Source organism: Lissotriton vulgaris, chromosome 3_1, assembly GCF_964263255.1.
Source record: "Lissotriton vulgaris chromosome 3_1, aLisVul1.2, whole genome shotgun sequence".
In the NCBI taxonomy this organism is placed as follows: domain Eukaryota; kingdom Metazoa; phylum Chordata; class Amphibia; order Caudata; family Salamandridae; genus Lissotriton; species Lissotriton vulgaris.
Window position 1 is genome coordinate 633,921,124 of NC_141689.1, and position 22,976 is coordinate 633,944,099.

The 22,976-nt window shown below is 45.6% G+C and overlaps 1 protein-coding gene across 2 annotated transcripts in view; it reads left to right on the plus strand.

Moving 5' to 3' along the window:
• The window catches only part of FAM81B (family with sequence similarity 81 member B), a 750,896-nt gene that overhangs the window by 51,053 nt on the left and 676,867 nt on the right, over window positions 1–22,976 (plus strand). The window lies entirely within an intron of this gene.

Here is a 22,976-nt window from a genome sequence, read left to right on the forward strand (position 1 = left end):
ACTACCTGTCGCTGCTGACTTATTTCATTTAACTGTTGCTGTAGCTGTTGCTGCTGATTTATCTCACTCTGCATCTGTGGATTTAATGATGCATTTTAAAAATTTCTGGGCGGATTTTTACACTCACGCTTCCAGTGTCCAATTTCGCTGCAATTAAAACATGGGAGCTTCTGCTTGAGCTCTTCAATATTCACATTAAATTTTGTTTTATTGAAACTTCCTTTAAATTTGCCTTGATTCTGGTTAACATTTTTATTTTCTACGGTCGCTATTTGCTGTTCAGCTACCTTCACCTGTGCCCACATTGCTTTTTCCTTAAGCTTCTTCTGCTTGGCATCCATCTCATCACTGCAGTATTTTGCTTTTCTCAGAATGTCGTCAACTGTAAGTGATTGCCAACCGACAATCCCATTTCTAATCATTTCACCAACTTCAGGTCTTAGGCCATAAACAAACCTGTATATGAAGTGGCTCATGTCTTTCTCCCTTAATTTTTCGTAGCCACTGTATTGTTTAAATACCAGCAGTAACCTTTCATAAAATGAATGTACTGACTCTTTTGGTTCTTGATTTGTTCTGTCAATTTTAACCCAGTCTACTTCTTTCGGGGCAATTTTGTTTTTCAGCCACACAATTACTTTGTCATATAAGTCCATGACATCTGCTGAAGGAGCACCTATTATTTTATCTCGAGCTGGTTCTTCTTTGGGCCAACTCACAGAAATTTTACATTCTGTCCAAAGATCTGATGGGACAGCAATGTCAAAGAATCCATCAAGATCAATCCACAGAACTTTTGAAACTTTGATAAATCTGTCTACCTGGCGATACCATGCTACTGGCTTTTCTCTCAGCCGAGGAAAATCATTTGTAAACAGTAAAATATCCTGTCTTGTCCAAGGGATATGGACATACCCTCCGCCAGCTATTTCTCTTATTGGAAGTTCAGTTGCAACTTCCCCCCTTTCGCTTTTTTCTTCCTCTCTTTTCTTTGTCCATTTTACTCTCCATTTACTTAATTCACCTAATCTTTTCAGAAACATAATTAATTCTTTTACATGTGTTATCCTTCCTGTGGTGTTCAAGTTTTCAATGTCTTTTTCTAAAAAATCCACTCTGTAATGTATTTGCAATTGTTTCTGTCTACTTAAATCTATTTCTAATTCAGCAGCCATTTCCTCTAATTGGTCATATTTATTTTTTGTTTTCCATTGTATGCTTTTGCAAATAAACCATAATTCATCATCCTGATATAGCTTTAAATTGTCAGGTCCAATTGTGCCAATGATTAATTCTTCCAATTTTGCAACATCAAGTATTTTAAATTCAGGAGCTTGTGGGGATAGTGAAGTCTGTGTTAAATCTGTTTTATTCATACTCTTTTTTGAAGATCCAGAATCAGATCCTGCAACAGATGGTGTCTGATTATTTGGCAAGCTTCGATTAAAAGTTAAATCTGGCATTGTTTTTTCTCGATGTATTTCTGATAAGTCTGAATAAAAATTTTCAGCCACTTTCTGAATTTCCGCATTTAATGGAACAGTCAAAGCTGAGTGTCTATTTTCTCTTTGGTCAAAAACGGGTACAACAGGACCGATTGTTACTGGTACAGTCACTGCTTCCATGCCTTTTGTTAATTGCTGTATTAATTTCTCTTTTGCTCTTAAATATTCAGAAACTTCCGGTATATTCCCAAGTCTCTCTGTTCTCATTACATTCCTCTGGAATTCATTTCTCTGTTCTGAAATTTCAGGATAATTTCTGTTCTCACCTGATGTACTAGAATTACTTCTTGTCCCTATTCTTTCAGGTAATTTTAAAAATCTAGGTGAATTTTCATCAATGTCTCTGGGAGGTGCACTTGGAGAAATTCCTGAAGAAATTCTCGGGGTAGACTGTGAATCTGGTTGATAGGGTGGCGTTTTGCGTTTTGTTATATAAATTTCTTCTAAAACAGCATCATCTAATTCTTCATCAATATTATTTTTCTTTTGGGTATCTTTTTGACCTGGTGTGTCAGTAATCATTACTCTTACTGGGTAAAGACCATCACACATGTCTGCTTTTCTCCAACGTCGTACTCTGTCTTCATGAGTTTCCCTATTAATGTCTAATTTTGGGCCTCTTGTTATACCTCTGGTTTCTCGTTCAAGTTCAAAATTTCAACCTCCCATTCAACTAAAGCCTCAAATTGTGTAGGTCTAGGCTTTGGCACAAGAGCCATCATTTTCTCTCTCAAGTTTTTCAAAATTGTAATATTAAATGACCCATCTTCCGGCCATGTTAATACACCATCATCTTTGGTATATTGTATCCAATTGTCAAACCAAAGGCAAGTATGATAACCATATTCACCTTCCATGTATGCTGCGGGTGTCTTGTACTTATGAAGTAATTTTCCACCACGCGTTTCAATTTTCTTGTCAGGGCTAAATATATTTTTCATTTTCTGAAACCATGAAGGCTTCTTTTCCTCTTTTCTGTACCAATAACTCATTATTCCGCTTAATTCGGAAAAGATCGTATTTCTTTGTTGTTCCGCTACTCTAGCCAATCCGTGCGCGAAACTCACCAACAAGCCAATCAGGTTAAGCCACGTCACTACCTTGCTCAACCAATAGAAGTACAGTTTTCAGAAAGGACCAATCAGCTATCAGCTCGTTTCAGTCACATTAACCAATCTGTGCACTCGCTGTGACGTATGCTAACCAATCACAGTGCAAAACTTGTGACGTACACTGCCGCTGCAGCTTCGCTGTCTCCTACTCCATAAACTCACCCCTCCTTTACAAAATATTTTCACAGCGCCATTTTAATAATTCTTTTCAATGAAATTCAATTAGTAACTACAGAAAAACAAACCATTTGTCTGTTTCGCTAAATAAAGCAATAGTTTTCTCAATCATTCCAGGATCCTTTCTCGTGAAATAGACAACACTATTCTCACAAAATCATTTACACGCATTCAAACAGAAAAGACTTTATTTTTTATAGAAAATAAAGGAAACATTTAATTAAGTGATTGGATCAACTGATGGTAACTAGACTAATAATAAACAAGACCAGCTTGTCATTTCAAAATCTAATTTATTAACTTTATTATCAAGCAAAGAGCATTTTAGAATAAGAAATCTTTTTTATTTGCAATAAGAAAGCATCATTTAATAAAAAAAAGGCATATTAGACCGACATTTCAAGCTTGCAAAGAATTAAAGCAGTTAAGAACTCATTCCCTAAATTCTATTTCCCTAACTGACTCACTTCACCTAGAAGGGAAAAATGTAAAGTCCATAAACCCTATTATTCTTACTTGAGCAAGAAGTCCATCAGCAAGTCACGTCTCTCTGGAATCTTGCAAGTTTTTATACCTTTCTAACTTACTAATCTACACTAAAAGAATACTTTTCGCTGTCATTCTGTGTTCTGATTGCATATGAGATCATAACTTTTTCAATCCAAAATCTGCCTTTCTAAAACGTCTTTGTCCTTGATTCACAGGTGACATTAGCTTCCGAGGATTTGCAACATCTTATTGAATAACAGTTTGCTGCTTCCTCAGCTTGGCTGATCTGCCGTTTCCTGTCCTTGAAGTTATCCAACCCAGAGCACATCTTGCACAGTTCCATTTATTTATTTTCTGATGAGTGTCATTGTGGCAAACATTTCCAATTTCATAGCTGTGCTCGGCTCATCACGACAGGATTCGAAACACCCATTTAAAAAGCTAGGCCTCAGGCCTTTTTCTTGAAGGCTAATATTCAAAGAAACACAAAATATTAATTAATTTAAGAAATGAAAATCATTCTGTTACCCACCCCCTTTACTAATGCTAACCCATTAGTTTATTTTATCTAGCTTTATGCACATATAAGCAGCGTTTTTATTTACCATCTTCTTTTTAGGCCAACAAGATTCTCCACAAGCCTTTGCCACATATAGGACACAACATAGACAAAAGCACATTTAAAATAGGCACATGCCATTACATAAACAGCCGCAATTAATGTTGACAAAAACATTAGACAAGGTTAGTTTATTATTTTTCAACGTACTTGCAGATGCAACATAGAGCACATAATGTTAATCCCATATGTCGTGAATGCATTTTAATCTAGATTGATTAGTAAATTTTTGTGCATAAACTCATTAATTCAATTCATTATTATGGAAGTTTAACTCCGCAAGTCAAAATATAATTTATTTCTGAACCTCGCTTCATCAATTGAATATCTGGTCTGGGCCATTCCTGCTTCCCTCTGATCTCAGCCAAAAGCCCTGTTATCACAGTCGACAGGGGCCTTAATTTTCCAAATGAAATCACCAAAGTTTCACCTGGTGGTTCGTACTATCTTAAAGATGGCTATAAAAACCTCCACTTAATACCTACTGTTTGCTGCAAAACAGTGACTTAGACAGTTATTCTGGCCAGAATCGATTACTGCAACTCTTTACCTGGTCCAATAGCTGCAAGTAATTCAAAAATCTGCTGCCAGGCTTCTTTTAGGTCTTCCTAGCCAGGCTTTGATTTAAGGACAGCTGATCGCTCTTCTCTGACTCTGGATAGCCATCTTCAAGTCCAGGGATACTTGTCACAGGGCTTTCAATGAAGCAGCTCAGAGTGTTCTACAGAAGACATTTTCCTTAAACTTGCCTTGCTAGTCACTAGGTTCTTGCCCAACCTTTCTTGTTAAAGTCTGAAGATCAACAAGGTAGGATCTGGTGGCCAAGCTTCTTCTTTTATGGCTGATAAACATTGGAACACCTTCCACTGGAAATTCGTCATCAAGAGAATCTGACCGCATCTCAAAGGCTACTAAAAACTTTGATTTTTCAATCTGACCGAAAAGTCTTTCTTTCCTCCTTACCTGAGCACCTGGAGGCCTTAATACGTAGCAGCGCTTTCTATAAATCTATTTCAATCAATGAATCAATTCTTGGCAGCATCAGCAATATGGATCCCAGAGATATGTGCATCAATATTCGCAGGCTCCTTCTATCTGCAGTACAGCTTTAGTGCCTCTAGGCACATGCCCAGCAATTATTAGCTGTGGAAATGACATCACAGCAATGGCTCGTGAGTTATTTGCTTGGAGGAGTCTTACAAATAAAAGAAGGGCACTCAATACTGTGAGCCAGCAGGATTTAAAGATAGCGTTTCTGTACTAAAAGCTCCAAGGGATACAAAAAAAGACAACAAGTTTGCTCTTTAGATGTACAAGGGAATACATCTCATTTGAGTTTAGGACAATATACTCTGAGGGAAAAAACGCTATAGAGATTATATTTAATGGAAAAGGAGCTAGGCTTTAAAAATAAAGTAATTTTCCAGGAAATTCTTTTGTACTATTATTTAGGAGATTTATAATGCGCTTGAACCACCCCTGGAGGGGTATCTCAGCGCAAGGACGTTGCTGGCGAGAGCTGAAGAGCAGGTATCTAGAAAAGGAAGGTTAAAAGTAGCTTTCTAAAGCGCAGGTAGTCAGAGCATTGGCGCAAATGGATGGGAAGCTTATTCCAATATGACGGGGCCAGGTAAGAGAAGGCCTTCCCTCCTAACCTTGCTCTCCTAATCCTAGGAACCCTAAGAAGGGCTTTAGTGCCCAAGCGAAGGGATCTACTAGGGACGTAACTGATGAGCCTTTCAGCCAGGTAGGAAGGGCCTTTATTATGTAGCGTCTTGTGCACAGTACAGCAGATTTTAAGCCGCACCCGCTGGTGCACCGGGAGCCAATGCAACCGGGAGGGAGGGAGTCTTGGAGGGGGCATTCAAGACAAGGTGCCCAGCGGTGTTCTGAACCACCTGTAGGCGTCACAAAGATGACTTGTTAGCTGAGATCAGCAGAGCGTTGCAATAATCTAAACGACTCAGCAACTGCCCCTGCAGTTTTCCGTGAAGAGTCAGGGAGCAGAGAAAAAACTCTCCGAAGTAATTCCAGTTCATGGAAGCAAGAGCAGACAGTAGCAGTCGCGTGCTCCTTAAGGGACAGGGCTAGGACACCATTCTGGTGTCCACTACAAAGAGGCCTCACTGAAGAGCATAATCTCCGTCTTAGCAGCATTAAACTGGAGGAAGTTATTCTTTATCCAGCTGGAGATGGCACTCATCCTGCGGAAAAAGAGGCTTGAACTGAGGGGGAGAAATTACTGAATGAGAACAGCATTGGATATTGGGACAAAGCCCAATGACCTCAGAAGATAGGCCAGGGGAGCCACATAGATGTTAAATAAGGTAAGGCTCAGACATGAGCCCTGGGGCACTCCCCTCCTAGGTTCCCTGGCATGAGAGCAGAAAGGTCTCACCATGATTGTCTGAGATCTAGAAAGAAAACTTGACATCCACTGCCACTATATTCCATTGAAGTACAAACATAAGCATTTCTCGTTAATGTTGGTAGGGTTACAGTTATTAAGGAATGTGGCATTACAATAAAGTGATTTTGACAATCCCAACACATGGGGAAAGCACAATAACGAGTATACCCCCAAAAAATAAAGATCTAATAGCACATATGAGGTATATGTTGTGACGTGTGCGAAAGCTGGACTGAAAAGTAAAACACTAGTAAAACTAGTTTAATTGTTGCCCTAAATATTAGTAACGCAAATTTGCGAGAGTTTAAGCTATTGGCATTGTAAATGACTATGCCTTTTATTTATCTGTTTTGCTAATTAACCATTAAATAAAAGGCATTGTCATTTACAATGCCAATAGCTAAAAATCTTGTAAATGCGAGACCTATTCAAAGAAGCAGCCACCATTGTCCCTACTGCTTGGAAAGTGAAAACGAGCATGGCATGCTAAATGTTGCTGGAAAGCATGTGGTGCCTGCAGTAGGAGAAACTTCAGACCCGGACTGGCCGTTGAGGGCACCGGGCAATTCCCCGGTGGGCCGCATGGTTGGGGGCCGGTTTTGGGCCCCTGGGGCCGTTTTTGTTACAGGGCCGTTATGCTGCAAAAACGGCCCTGTAACAAAAACGGCCGAAAACCGGCCCCGCCAAAGAGCTCGGTCGCACCCCCAGGGGGCCGGCCGAGCACTTTGCAAGGGCCGGTTCTGGTTCCCAGTCTGGCCCTGAGAAACTTATTAAAGAAAGAAGTGCTTAAAGACTAAATAAGGCATACAGTGTAACAACAGAAGTAAAAGGGCCAGTCCTCATGGGAGGCTCCTCCTAAAAAGACACGGTCACAATGCTGAAAACAAGCATTGGCGAAGCCAGGCATTCGGGGATTACCATCCCAAATATACAAGACCAGAGTGTACTTTCGGTTTGCATATTTTTAAGAATGCTGACAATACCAGAGCACTGTGGTCTGACAACAAGGAGGCCTTTTTCCTTGAGCGGAAACCTGGGTAAGACCCCGGAAATGCTTCAGTTATGCGGTGCCTTTTATAACTTTGGAGGTGTGTTTCGGAGGGTGTCTGCCTCTTCGATGTCACATTTAAGAAAACACGTTACTAGTGTGCAAACAGTACGATAGGCGCAATGTCATTTATAGTTTTATACAAAAGACTTGGGCTCCAGAGCTGGACTTTCAGCAAGGCTTAAGGGGGAAACACAATGTAAATATAAACCCACTTGGAATAAATAAATTACTCAATCATAATGAGATAAAAACTGCCTTCACTATTCATGAGCAGGGTCATGTTAGCAACACAGTAAAAAGATGTGCATGCTCTCGTTCTCAGCATTCCTGATTCGAGTCCTCAGACTTTTTCAACTGTGGACTCAATTCTCTAAACCATCTGAGTTAAAGGACTCAGTTTACCACCCAGCAAACCCCCTCGCCCGACCCACTGACACTTACTGGGAGATTTGGGCGCAAGGAGGATGAGAGTCAAAAAACACCCGGATACAATTTTCCAAGCGTGGTTTATGCAAAGCAGCTAAAACTGATGCTGTGCCAGCGCGGTCTGTATTAAAATGCAACGTATTAGAGTTTATATAGCGCTTTCTGCCCCTGACGAGACGTTGAACCGCTTGTTCTAAAAAGTGCATCTTCTACTCATTTTTGTTGTGTTTCTGAAGTCATGTTGGCACAAATAAATTGTCTTCCCGACTCCCCCACTCCTCAGGAGCGACGGCTAATGTCCTGCCAGACTAGTGCAACCTCCTGGCCTGGCAGAGGTGACTTCCCGCCCTATGTCCACCCATGCTGGCATAAACTCTGGTAAACATGAATGGATACATATTCATACTCTGTACCATCCCTGAACTCCTCCCTCAGCTCTCATGTGGTTCAGCTCCAAGCTGCCCTCCTGCAACGGAGCCTGGCACAGCGGGCTCTGTGCGGGGCTTCCTCCCGCACAATCCCCTCTCCCGCACTATCCAGGTGTGTGAAAAAGCAGTTTTTCTCTAGATATCATCAAACACTGCTTGGCGTTAGTCGCCTCTAATTCACTTGGTCATTAACTAATCAAATAAAGAGGCAGGCGCTGGCAACTGGAAAACGATGAACAGGTTTATTTCTCCGGAGGAGAACAAGTCAGTTCGGACAAACAAAATGTCTTCTCGAGGTGCTCTAACTGCATCTCTGTGGCATAGCCTTTTATACACAATCTCAACTCTTTATTGCAGGGTAACACATTCCTGACAGTAGTTTATTACTTCCCCGGAATCCCCACTTCCAGCTAGTTCCCGCACATACCCAACAGCAAATGTCCCCCACCCTGGTCTCAGCAGGTGATTGTTATCGCGCAGCTGGGCATTCCGGCAGGGTCTGAAATATACGTAATCGGTCAGATCTAAGAGAGTTGTGGCATTGATTAACTCTGACCCCTTTGATGGGGAGCAAGTTCCTACTGTACGGGGGCAATAAACTGTATCCGCAGGGGCTGGTAATTGCCTGGGACCGGATCGAACAGCCAGATGCAGGGGAGGAGGTTATCGATGGGCCTGTTCGTGCGTGGGGGATGAAAGAGCATGGGTGTTTGGCACTGGAAGTGGCTCCGGGGCTGGGTCTCGCTGAGGATGCTTTATGCCTCTAGCATGTGTGCTTGGGGGTTGTCTGAGCGTGGGGGATGATAGCGAGGTCAGGGTGTCGCGCTGGTGATCGGCAATGTACGAAATGGCCGCAGTATCTAAAATGGGTGCCGCTTACGTGCATACAGTGGCTCTTGTTAAGCAAGATGGCGCCGGCGATGTTCATGTCTGTCGATTATATTTTAACAGGTGCCCTCTCCCTGCAGTAGAACATAGCTTTGTCATTCTTGCCCTCTAAGCAATAACATCTTCTGGCACTACCGCACTCCTTCACTCAGAACAGATGTCCTGTCCCTGCCTCCTGTCCTCCATTCCACTGTGTCCAGACAGGTGCACTGCCCATGCACCCAAACCTGTGGCTGTAGGATGCTGGGTGCCAGGCTGGCAGTGAGGGTAGTGGGGCAGACTTCTGCTTGTGAGGCACATCTGCCCCCATTAAAAAAAAAAGCACACGCTCACACTTGTGATCCCACCGCCGTCGCCCTGGTGGGTTTTCACACTAGTAATGCCACGGGCTGCAGAGCTGTATCCCAGGGGGTTTTCAGCCACCTTTCGATCCACCCTAAGGCATCCGTCACGTGTGAAGCGGACACGTGGTGGCACAATGCTTGACAACCATGACCGACCAGATGCTGCTGCCCCGCTGCTTTCACGTGTGAACACGCGACCCCACCATGCAGCTTCGGCTTAAGCCCTGCACAGCCTCCAGTCATCAGCAGAACAGACCACACCTGGTACCAACCCTCAGAGACCGGTCACAGGCCCAGGGAAGGAAGTACGCGCCTGTGAGGCCAACCAAGCCTTCCATACTACAGTTTTTGGAAAATTCCACCAAGTACAGCAATGGCACTGCCTGGAGTTACAGCACTGAAAACCTTCAGAAGTGCAGCAAGAGGCGCTGTGTCAGACTGCTTCTTCTTCCCCCAGGGGGGCACCTGCCGCCCTCCACTTCAACTCATGGAAGCCCCTTACATCCCTGTAGAGTTCCCACAGTGCTGTCAGTCCGAGCCCCCTCTACTATCATGCACTGCATACAGAGTGTGGTGCAACACCCTAGACCGTGCTGCAAATAAAAAAATTAAAAAAGTAGAAAAAATAAAAATAGTGCCTACCGACTTATGAAGGAGACCGTGTAATGCCACAAGTTAAAGATCCTCATAGGAGGTAACAAATGGCGACAGGGCGGTAACAAGGAGGGACTAACAAGCCTCATTATCAAAGGGAAGCCTGCATTTACCAAGGGCAATGTCACCAGCCAATGAAAAGTATGGGCGGGGCTTGCACTCTATTTCTAAAACATACCCTAATACAGCATGCCTTGCAAAGTGAGCAGTGCATGCGTTGCAATGCTAGGCTCGACCTAAAAAAGTAGTATCAGCCAATAAATGAAGCAATAAAGGAAACTGCCCTGTTTCCCAAAGCACCAAGTGGGCATCTTAAAAAGTCAGGCTGAGATTTGCTATTAATAGCTATTAACCCGTTAACCCCGGCGGTATTTCCGCCGCGGTGCGGGCGTTTCCGTGCGCGGGCGGGGCCGCGTCGGCCATTGGCCGACGGCAGCACTGGGAAGGTAGTGCTGCCGTCGGCCAATGGCCGACAGCAGCAAGGAAAGGGTTAATAGAGTAGCATCCCCATTTGGTACAACTACGCATTATTGGGATTCATCACCCAGCAGGCAAGCATTGACAAAGTCGAACGTGTTGGTTTTTGTATTAGTATAAGTTTTCATTTACCTTCACACTATTGCACCAATAACTGGTGCAATAATGACCACTGCAGCAGAAAATTCTGTCACACACATAGGAGGCAGGAGCAGTAGAAGCACACTTCACAATCACTTCACAATCAGAGCACAGACGTAACACCAGTGCAAGCTTCACCCACCTACAGAACAACACGGCATGACCACCGGGAACGCATACTTGCCTACTGACATAGATCATGAACTACATGGACAGTAAGGGTTGAAATCTCACACACATCATAGGTACAGTATAGATGTCATCCGTTCAATAGACCCTCACAAGATTCTCCTCACACATCACTGCAGAGGTATGTTTCACTCATTCACACAGCGCGCATGCAGCAGTACAAGGCTTGTGCACGCACACACACACACACACACACACACACTATGCATGTGCAGTAGCCTTGCAATAGTCCCTCATAAATAGTACCAGGCAAGCTTGGAAGGTAGCAGTTCAAGATTTAATCACTCGGGCATGTTTGTCAATAGCATATGCATCACAGTAAAACTCCTTGCTGCGCTGCTTGAAAGGGAGAGGGCATGAATACACCATATTTCGTATTATATGGCACATTCCTGTCTTCTCCTTGCTCTAGCACACTTTTGGCACTTTTGGATGCCTAGCACCAACGCATGCACTCTTGCGTCATGGTACAAGGGGCCTGCATTGCAGCCAGGATCCTCTGAGGCTTTTTCCTCTTTCTATGTGTGATGCAGAATGCAATGCAAAACACCTGGGAAAGCATAACATTTTGGTGCATTCCCAGGTTTTCCACTCATGGTAAATCTGGGAATGCGCCAAAATCCAAAATCCAACACCCACATTCCAACCATGGAAAGCCTCCTTAGGACAGTGTAACACAAGGCAGATTTACCAGGTACCACAGGCCCACATGAGGTGACCTTGCATGACTTGGTAAATCTGACTTTAGTGTTGTGTTGCCTTTCGTTAGCTTTCGTGATGCATGGGAAATGTAACAATTTGATAAATCTGGGCCTCAGAGAATGGGTACAACATTGCATATGAGGGACAGCGGGCTACCTTTTGGTGCCTAGTTCAAATGTACATAGGAAAAGAAAGAAGGTACAGTTGGAAGACTCAGACAGAAAAGCAGACTGAAGCCAGGTCAAGAAAGAGGGCCACCCCGATCCCTGCTGAGGTCTGTCCTGAAAGTGTCACACACCTTTCCCTAACAAAGAAAGTGTTAGACCTGACAGCCTTAGGGTGGTCTTCCCTCTAACATTTTGCCTACCTCCTCCACTTTTCTGAGCTCGCTTTTGCTGGCTTTAGGACAGTTCACCACTGCTAACCAGTGCTAAAGTGCTTGCGCTCTCTCCACTAAAGTAGGTTCTAGTGGTTAATCCCTGAATGGCATATTTAGTTTACTTAGAAGTGGCTAGTAACGTAATACTTCATGTACCCGGAGCCTGTAAATTAGATGCTACTATTGGGCCTGCAACACTAATTGTGCCACCCACTTAAGTAACCCTCTATCCATGGCTCAGGCCTGTCATTGCAGGGCCTGTAGGTGTAGTTTCATACTGCCATGTCAACTTGGCAAAACCTCCCTTTTGCCATGCCAAGCCTTCTCTTTAGTTTTACACGTCATCCCCAAGGTAGGCCCTTGACAATCTAGAGTGCAGGATGAAGTGCATTTAAAAGGCAGGACATGTACTTTTATAGTTTTCTTGCCCTGGTAGTGAAAGCTCTCAAAGTAGTTTTTTCAATACTGCAAGGCTTATCTCTCCCATAGGATAACATTGGGATACCTTATTACCCATTATAAGTGCCACTCCCGATCTGGAAGGGATAAATCTTTCACGTTTGGTGTCTCTGAAATCATAATATAAAATCCCAGCTGATGGTGAAGTCGTATTTTAAATTGCCATTCTGAAAATGAAACTTTTAGAAAGTTAGTATTTGCTTACTTTAGCCATTTGGTGCCTGCTGCCTGTCTCTGATAACTTTTCAGTGGTGGGTGACAGCTGGGCTTTGTGTATTCTCCCTAGATAGCCACACACAATGGGAGCTTTGGTATGACTTGATGGGCCATAGTGAAAGGATGGGGGGAGGAGATAAAGCCAACCTCACTTACACCTGAATAGCCTGTTTCCTGTTCCCACGCAAAATGCATCATGCCCCCTCTGTTGTGAGTCTGGCGCCAGGGCAGGAAATGCAGGACCCTTGTGCACTTCAAAGGCCTGTCTTTGAAGCTTCTCCCCCACTTCAAAGGCTCAAAAAGGTATAAGTAGTGGACCTCTGACACCGCCACTTCAGTATATTTCTGGACCTGTGACTACTCTGTCAGGTAGAAGGACTGGTGTGAAGAGGTGGGTGGAAAATTCCACTCCGCCGGCAGAATTTTGCCAACTCAACGACACACGAGTATAGTGGAGTTCTGGTAAAACTTCACCATGCACTGTGTAGCTGAGGTTTTTCTCATTCGCAGCTTCCCAATGTTAAGACGGTGAGTGTGAGTGAGAATTTGTGACTCCTAGCCTGATTTTTGGGTGCTAGAATGCCTCCTGGCAAGATTTTCTCAATGCGGGTGGTTGTGGCAGGTCACAACTGTTCGGATTGAAAAAGCTGCAGCTCAAAAAGAAAATCTACGCAAGCGGCGAAAAGAAGTAGTGCCTCCTGGCATGTCGTGTGGTGCAGTTCCTGCTGATTTTATAATGCGGAACAAGCTCTCGGTGCTAAAAATCAGCACAAGCAGCATAACATGCCGAAATCGGCCTCCTCCCAGAACTCTGGGGAATTCTGCTGAGTAAACCTTCATGCGCTCTGCCCACCCCAACTGCTGTACTGCTGAAGCATTGCCACTCTGCTGGACTGCTGTTTTGCTGTACTTTAGCCTTGCTGTGCTTCCCTGCTGCCTACTGTTCCCCTGCCTGGGTAAGAAGGACTGGACCTGCATCACTTGAACCCAGAGTGAATCCAAGGGCTAGCTGGCTGGCCTCCTGATTTGAAGTCTCAGGGACATAAAAGACTTAACAACCACCCTGCTTCTACTCCTGGACTCTGCCATATGTGAGTCTGCCCTACCAAGTGGTGCATTCCCAGTCCTGGACCCTTTAAAGTGGCACTAAGATTTTTGCTCCAGCTGAACGACGCATCCTGTTTCAACCGATGCGTCTCTGCTACTGCATGGATCAGAACCAGCGTATTACTGGTACTAAGTGAATCAGGACGGACACATTGCATTTGCTGCATGGATTGGACTTGATGCATCACCTTTGGAACCATCACTGTGCGATTCTGTTCCTGGCACAAGATACTCACATTCCCGTAGATGTCAGCCTGGACAATGATGCCAAACTCCACCTCACAGCTTTTCCGCTCATTAGAGCTGACGCATCCTCTCGACTGTATAGCGTAGTCTCAGCACTGGTGTTCGCATCGCAAAGCCCTGTCAAATGGTTCCTTGATGATGATGCATCAGGATCTCGCACCGCAACCTCACTGCATCAGGGAAATGGGACATCTCCTCTGCTGCTTGACGCATCTTCGGCCCAAACCCACGCAACACTCTGCAACCTCGGATTAAGGTACTTTTGTTCAGCGGGCCCAACTGCTTAACTGTGACCAATGCCATGCTCAATCGAGGTTAGCCTGAACGTTTGACTTTGTGCCAGTCTGGCATGACCAGATATCCCATTTTAGCTCTTTACTCCTTAACCGTTGTACTGCTACTGTTACACAAATACTTTACACACTGCATATAAGTTAAGCCTGACTGCTCTGTGTCAAGCTACCAGAGGGTGAGCAAAGGTTAATTTATGGTTGCCTAACACTCATCCTGACTAGGATTGTGGCTGCTATTTGTCTAAGGATTACGTCCAAATCAACCAGCAAAAACACAACTTCTAACATTGGTGAGATAAGGATCGGTGTTTGTGCAGTGCCATATAGTAATTTGGTGTACACTATCCATTCACATCCAAGACCAATTTGAATTTAAAATTATCCCTAATTTGGCATGTTTGATTTTTTTCCAAAAGTATGTCTCAGGCTGTTGGTTCTCCAACTGGAAGCATGGAATTTGAGCTGACCAACATAGAAAACAGTGGCCCAGCACAGAGATGTTTGCATGATCATTGAGTTTCCTGCCAAGAGTGCCACCAGGAAGGTGGAGTTACAAAAGGTGCTGAGTGCTTCCGCAGAAGCTCACCCCAAACAGGATGAACACACAGCTAAGGATGATGGATTTGGGGAGCCTAGGAATGGCTCTTCTGAGAAACCATCTGCAGTGGCTGCGGTTGAAAACTCTGAATTGGAACTCCCTGTCAGGGCAGGGAGCAGTGTATCTTCCCAAGGCCTGTCCCCAGAGTAACTGGTGGAGAGGAGGGATGAGAGGAAATTCAAACTTCAGCTGGCTGAATTAAAAATGGAAGAAAGGAAACTGGCCATGGAGGGGAAGAAGGCTGAAAGGACCTTGGAAAAGAAAAAGTTGTTGGCTCATGAGGGTAGCCTAAATGAGGTGGATATCAAGGCCTGACAGGTGGATTCCAGCAGTGATGGTGGCAGCATACCAGCAGTACCTGAAGGAAAGAAAAGGGTTTGCATACTTAAGGATTTGTTGTCCAGGTATGTGGTGGGAGATGACAATGACAAATGGTTGTCCGCTTATAAAGTTGCACTGAAAGTTCACAGGGTTCACGAGGAGCACTGGGGTGGGGGTATCTGTGGAAATACACACTACTCTGGGGAAGGGACATAATTCTTACACTAGAGTTTGGGGACCAAACCAAGTGTACCCCTAGGAAGGCCATTTTAAATGCCAAATTTGGAGTGACTCCTGAGAAGTATCGCCAAAGATTCACCGACAGCCAAAAGCTCCCCATCCAATCCTGGGTAGATTATGTGGACTACTCCAGTATGGCACAGAATTACTGGGCTTTGGGGCAACAAAGTTAGTGATTTCACTAGGTACCGCCATTTAGTCATGAGAGAGATCATGCTCAGTGTCTGTTTTCCTGAGTTGCGCCAGCACCTATGTGACAGTAAATGACTGACACAGGAACCTTGCTGAGAGGTAGACCTCCAGGCTAGCACCAGAGTGTTAAAAAAGGTATTTAAGGGGAGAGTCCCACAAAAGTGGTCAGAGTTCCAACCAGAAGGAAGAGGGGGAAGAAAAACATAAAAATAAGGAGTTCTCAAAAGGCCCCCAAAATAATTCTCACAGGATTAGTGGTAACCAGTCTAGAAGAAGTTTTTTTATCACAAACAGGAAAGTCTGTACCCCATTGGGCCAAGTGCCACAAGAATGGGCACTCCAAGGGTGACTCCAAATGTCTCAAGAGTGCACAGCCCCCCACCGGTGGGCAGGCAGCTGGGTTAATGAGTGTAACGCTCAGGGTGGAGATAGCCCCAGTTAGCTTTGGGGAACAGACCGAGGTTACTCTAGGTGCGCTGGGGAATAAAGAGATGGTGCCTAAAGCCCACATGCCTGCTAATACTTCAAAGTATAGGCAGGGGGTCACCATCAATGGGCAACGAGTAGAGGCTCTCCGAGACACAGGAGCCAGCATGACTGCTTTCAGGAATCAGCTGGTGTCTGCAGAGCAGGTCCTATTGCACACATTCTACCAAGTCGCAGTCACTGACAATCGGGAGAGCCATCTACTGGTGGCACTGGTTCCCTTTGAGTGTGAGGATCTCAGGATCTCTAAAAGTGGCTGTGAACCCTGCTATAACTGTCAAGTCAATTGCTTGTTGGGCAACAACCTAGAGAACACTACCTGGAGGGAGGTAAAGCTCAGGTCTCACTTGGAGATGATGGGATTACCTTAGTAGCTCTGGTTAACAACACTGTCCATGGCTGCCCGGGAAGGGAGTCAAGGGTGCCTGTAGCAATGGCCCAGGCAACTGCGAAGGAGAGGGGCAACCTGTATGGGAAACCAGCCCCTGAAATTCCCACAGTGGAGGATGACAGGGTCCCTGAGGAGGAGGCCCCCGAGGAAACCGGGGAGGACATTGCCACCCATTGTGGCCTATCTGAGATTGCTGGCTGACTATTGAGGGTGGACCCACCAGGGAGGAATTCTGCAAAGTGCAGAAGAAGTGTTTCACTCCAAGTGCCTGCAGCGGTAGGCCTTAGCCCACACAGCAGGTGAAGCCTCTGAGATCACCTAATCTACTGGGAGAATGATCTCCTCTATAGTGAGCCTAAGGCTCCTAGTGCTGGTTCCGCCTGTGTGCTGGTAGTCACTCAATATTACAAGACATTTCTACTGGGTTTGGCCCGCAATATCCCCCTGGCAGGACATTTAGGGCAAGACAAGGCCTATGCCAGAAATGTCTCCCTCTGCTATTAGCTCAGAATGAAGACAGCCTCAGATGAATTCTGCAGGTCATGTCCCACCTGCCAGGCCAGTGGGAAATTAGGGAAAAGCAAAGAAACTCCACTGATCCCATTACCAGTCACTGGTACCCCCTTTGAACTGGTGGGCATCATCAACATTGGACTCTTGGACCCCAAGACAGCCTTAGACAACATGTTTGTCCTTATCTTGGTGGACCATGCCACTCCAACCCAGAGGTTATCCTTTTTAACTCCTTTATGTCTTGTCAAGAAGGGGTAGGAGCAAGCTCCCACGAAACGCTGAGGCCAGCTACTCTCTCCTTTTCTCTCCAAACTCATGCAGCGGGTAACACATAGGTGGGTGCTGGTGTTCAGCGGTCGCTGTGCGGACTCGCACTATGTTAGTGATTACGAGTGCTCAGGAAATGTTACCTCGCGCATTTGCTTAACACGCTCCTGTCGGATCGTAGAGCTCTTGGAAGGGGCTAAAGGGTAGAGATATGGGGTGGTTAGCATGGGTGGTTTAGAATACCAAGTGTTTCCGGATCAGTAAGGGCAGAGCAGCGCACTCACGAAGCAAGCTGAGGATCGGGTGCAACAGGTAGCGAGAGCAATGGAGACGTCTCCAAAAAAACGCAAGTATTCTAAACCACCGCTGAATACCAGCACCCACCTATGGCTCACCACAATCACCACTTGACAATAACCATAGTTAAGATCAGCGTTCTAAGTCGACACTGAATACAACGTAACCACTGTCGAATAGCACGCTAAATACCCGCTGCATGAGTTTGGAGAGAAAAGGAGAGAGTTGACATTGCCATGATTGTTAACCGGTTTTTAAAGTATTGCCATTTTTTAGTTGTTTATGTATTTATGTATGGATAGATATAAGCAGCAACGTTCTGCTTGGTGTATGTGTCCCCCTTCCCCCCGCCCTGTATGTATGCCGAAAACCTTGTGCTTACTCTTTACAGGTACCATAAGACCTCCAGTCCAGAGAAACAGGTCAACACCTTTTTCTTTCACATTTGAGCACTTAATTTTGTTAAACCTCACGTTTTCCCATCACCGGTCCTGATGAATGCCCGTAAGTCCTAAACCCAGGCAGATAGAGGCAGAAACATGTCGACCTTTTTTTAAGAATACCCCCACAACTCCCCCCCTTTCTTAACCACTCTGAGTGCATCCAGTACTCGTAACCCAGTCCAGGTGATGCACTCCTATAGAGTTTACCAGACCAACAACCAAGTACAATAAAGAATCAGAACTCCCGGTTGTTGTGTCTTTTTAACAGAACCCTTATCACTGGCTCACTACTGCGTCAACCATGGGTAAGAACCTCCTAGTGGAGGCTGCATAAACCGAAAATAGACCTAATGATTATGCACACACGTGATCCATAAGCGGAGAACCAAGATATACCGCTTCAGATACCACCATACCCATCACGTGCATGAGGGTCTTTTTTCACTGGGACATCCTCATTCCTGCATACCTAATGGTTGAGCAGGACAAGTGATCCATTCCCCTTTGATGATTACATTCAGTAAACTGACCACCGTTCACATAGTTGAGTCAAAGTATTCCTTGCTCATGACAAGTTACACAAATCATATTCCAGGAAACGAATCGTATGCTAATCCTAGGCTATCTCTACAACTCCTAGGTGTTTTCTTTGCATCTAGGTTCTAAACCAAGTGCTTACACAGGTCCATAACAAACTCCATAAATCCATGAGTAATGAGGAAACGTCATCTAGTTTCCTTAAGTGGTTTTATGACATACTAATGGTCACACCATCACATATATATGTGATGAATGTGCATAATATGAACGTTCTCCATAGAATACCAAAAGACTAATATAGATTCCACTCTGTCTCTTATCATCCGATTTTCCCTCTTAGTCTAAGCATTCCCAGTTTTCCTCCCATCTGATACTTGACTTATCTCAGACCCCTGTGGTCCCTTTGCCTCCATTCACGAAGCTTTGTTGTGAAATTGACATACTTTTTTATAGAAATCATTGCATATTCAAATGTAAATGTAGACTTTTTGAACACTCATTTCTTTATTAAAAATAAAAGAATTGTAATAATTTTAGTTTTTTTAAAAGTAATAACTGAGTCCAGGCAACCTTAAGAATATTTACTGCAGGAAATTGATTTATGCGAGAATAGTAAATAAATAACAACTTCTTAAGTTATCAAATAGGCTGATAAACAAGAAAGCATACATTAAGATTATGGAAAAGAAGAAATTGATCAGTAGGTTAAACCTCTAGGGTCAGTATTGTTATTAGTATTTCCATATAATAACTACAATAGTACTTGCCGCCTGATTCATGAAAAACGGGTTTTGCGATTCTCAAATAGCGAAAAATTGCGATTCGCTATTGAGAAATCGCAAATCTGTATTCATGAAGATTAGCGAGAAAAAAATGCGATTCACACGCGGGCGCAAATTCCGTTTGCGATTACCGATAATCGCAGAAAAATCGCTATTTCCGGCTACCCGCGTCGGGATTGCGAACTCGCAAATAGCGATATCGCTATTTGCGATATCGCTATTTGCGAGATCGCAAAATCACGAGATCGGGAAAACAGGAAGTCGCATTTCGAGCACAGTGATGACATCACAACCAGGAAGCAGCCAGTTCCCACCCCCATTCACCACAGTGAGGCAGACCTCGAGGGAGCAAGTGGGAGAGCTGCTGCTATTCTGGTGATTTGTATTCTGCAACTACATTGCTGCCATGTCAGAGGAACCTGTTCCTGGCCCCAGCAACACCACAGGGCGGAAGAGGAAGCTCAAATTTTCAGAGCAGGAGCTCGAACATTTGATTGAAGGGGTGGTGGCCAACCACGACAAACTCTTTGGTAAAGACTCCAGGAGGGTCCCGGAGCAAGAAAAAAGGAGGATCTGGCAGGGATTTGCCTCCACTGTCAACTCCGTGGGTGTGGCCGATAGGTCACTAGAAGAACTGAAAAAAAGATGGTACGACCTCCGAGGTCGTGCCAAAGAGAAGGTGGCGGAGCGCCTTGGAGAGTCGTCGGGCACTGGAGGTGGCGGACCTACAGTCCCTCCTAACACACCCATGGAGGACCAGGTGGAAAACACCCTTGAGAGGGAGGCGTGCATTGGCTTCACACGTCTAGACTCATCCCGCACCACCCAAGACACCCAAGGTAAGTGGCATGCGATTGCGACCCTGTCCCCTATGAATGTCCATGACCAAATAGGCTCCCATAATGTCCCATAGTCATGCCATTGTTGCACATCAGGGAATGCCCTAAAGCATTGTGGGAGATGTAGTGTGGCCACAATGTAGTAGTAGCACAATGCAGCGAGACAGGTTCCAAAGTACGCAAAGCCACAGCCATTCAGGGAATGTCACCCAGCATGCATGTAGCAACCGCACGTCTGACAGATACATGCAACTAATGATCGTCCACTTACCCTCACAGGTGGCGCTGAAAGCAGCGACAGTGAAAGGCTGCAAATTGATGAGGAGGCCCAGGAGGAGGAGGTGCCACCACAAACACAGGCACCAGCCCCTGCTGCTGCAACAACACCAGCAGCCAGGTCCACCAGCAGTGTTCCCCCTGCGTCTGGCGCACCACCTACAGCCACAGCCAGGCCAGCGACTAGTGTGCCCCCTGCATCTGGCGCACCACCTACAGCCACAGCCAGGCCTGCGACTATTGTGCCCCCTGCATCTGGCGCACCACCTACAGCCCCAGCCAGGCCGGCGACTAGTGTGCCTCCAGTCCCTGCCGCACTAGCTACGCCTGCTGTGACACCACCAGCAGCTGGTGCTACAACATCTGGGCCCGCAACAGTTACAACACAGCGGCCAGCCACAGTGTCAGGCCAGCAGAGCAGGCATGGCAGGTCTCGCCAGCACACCACTGCAGCAAGCAGCAGGAGTGGCAATGGACAGGGGCTGGCGCGTATGAGTGTCGAAAGACGCATGTTGAGAATCCATCAGCGCCAGGCACGGCAGCAAGGTGCCATTCAGCTCCAGCTGCACAAGATTGGGCACAATGTGGCCGGAGTCGCTGACCGCATGGACCGCATGACGGCGGCCATGGCAGGTATGGGGGACCGCATGGACAACATGACTGCAGCCATGGCAGGTGTGGGGGAGGGAATGGCCCGCATGACTGCAGCCATGGAGGCCAACACTGCTGCGATGACTACTCAGCGCAGTATGCAGTAATACTGTTAGTGGAAGATAGTTGAACTGGTACCTTTTTTGTGATAGAAACAAATACATTTATTTTGCAGCACACATTAGCGTTGTGTCATTATTACATTTTGCATGCATTAGTGATTTGTGGGGTGAGGGAAGAGGGTGCACTAGAAACTGTTCACTGTGATGTGGTTGCGACGTCTGTGGCCTTCAGCTGGGTTCTCCCCGCGTGCATGGCGCGCATGTGCAGGTGGCCGGTTGTCCCCTTCAGATTCACTGCCAGAGATGTCGACAGGTATCCGGCGCTTGGTTGCAATGTTATGTAGTATTGCGCAGACAGCCACAATGCGGCAGCACACTGCAGGACTGTAATACATGGCCCCACCTATCTTGTGCAGTATGCGGAACCTGCTCTTGAGCTGGCCAAATGTCCTTTCTATGCAATTCCTTGTCCGTATGTGTGCAATATTGTAGCGCCGTTGCTGTGATTTAGCAGGGTTGAGGTATGGGGTCAGGAGGTATTCACGGAGGGCGTAGCCACTGTCACCTGAATGAGAGGAGCAGATGGTGATTGCCTGTGCTGCGCTGTTACTTCATAGCAATGTGACATTGTCGACAAAGTGTACTTACCAAGTAGGTGTCCTTCCCCAAACTCTCCCCTGACCAGTCGTGTGTGGAGGCCGCTGTGCCGGAATATGAAGGAGTCATGGCTACTCCCTGGGTACTGTGCGACAATGTCAGTGATGTATGTCTTAGCATTGCAGACCATCTGGATGTTCAGGGAGTGGTAGGACTTTCTATTGCGGAACATATACTCCTTGGCAGCTGGTGGGCAGATGGCGACGTGGGTACAGTCTATGCATCTGAGTACATGTGGAAAATGGGCTACATTGTAGAATTGTAGCTTGGTCAAGTCCAATTCCTGTTGGCTGGCGGGAAATTTGATGTGACGGTGTAGCTGGGTGAGCATGGCGTCAACAAAAGTGTGGAGGCAGCGTGACATGGTGGGCTGGGATATCCCTCCAGCAGCCGCTACTATCCCCTGGAAACTCCCGGAGGCCAGGAGGTGAAGGCTACACAATACCTGCACATGTGTAGGCACCGCATTGGTACGGCTTGTTGGGTGCTGCATCAGGGGGTCAAGGTCCTGTATTAGCTGCATTATCATTTCCCCATTCAGCCTGTATTTTGCATATATCTGCTCTCTGGTTTGGCCCAGCAAGGTGACCCGCTGGCGGAAAATCCTGTCCTGGATCCTGCGTCTCCTCCGTGCTAATCGCTGTAGCCTTCGACGCCTCACCACCATGTACATTCCTGGCATTGTGGAACTCCTAATGCTGCTGCTGCTGATTGTCCTTATGTGTGATTGGTCAGGCCTGAACTTGTTGGTGATTGGCCAACGGTTTTTTAAATGTAATTTTTGCATGGCTTTTATGGTTACCACCTGCTTTGAGTTGTCCTTAATTTGCGCGGCGCAAACTGCGATTTTTGGGTTTTTCGCTATTTGCGATTTTTCATGCATACCGATTGCGATTGTATAGCGAATTTGCTATTTATTTCGCAGAATCCGTGGTTTGTCGCTTTTTCCGATTCGCTAATGCTCTCCTACCGGGATTCTGCGAATATAATAGCGAATTTGCTATTATGTGTTTGCGAGTTCGCAATTTTGATGTTGAATGCCGATTACGGAAATTGCGCCCGCAATTGCATTTTCGCAGCGATTGCGGGCGCAATTTTACTTCATGAAT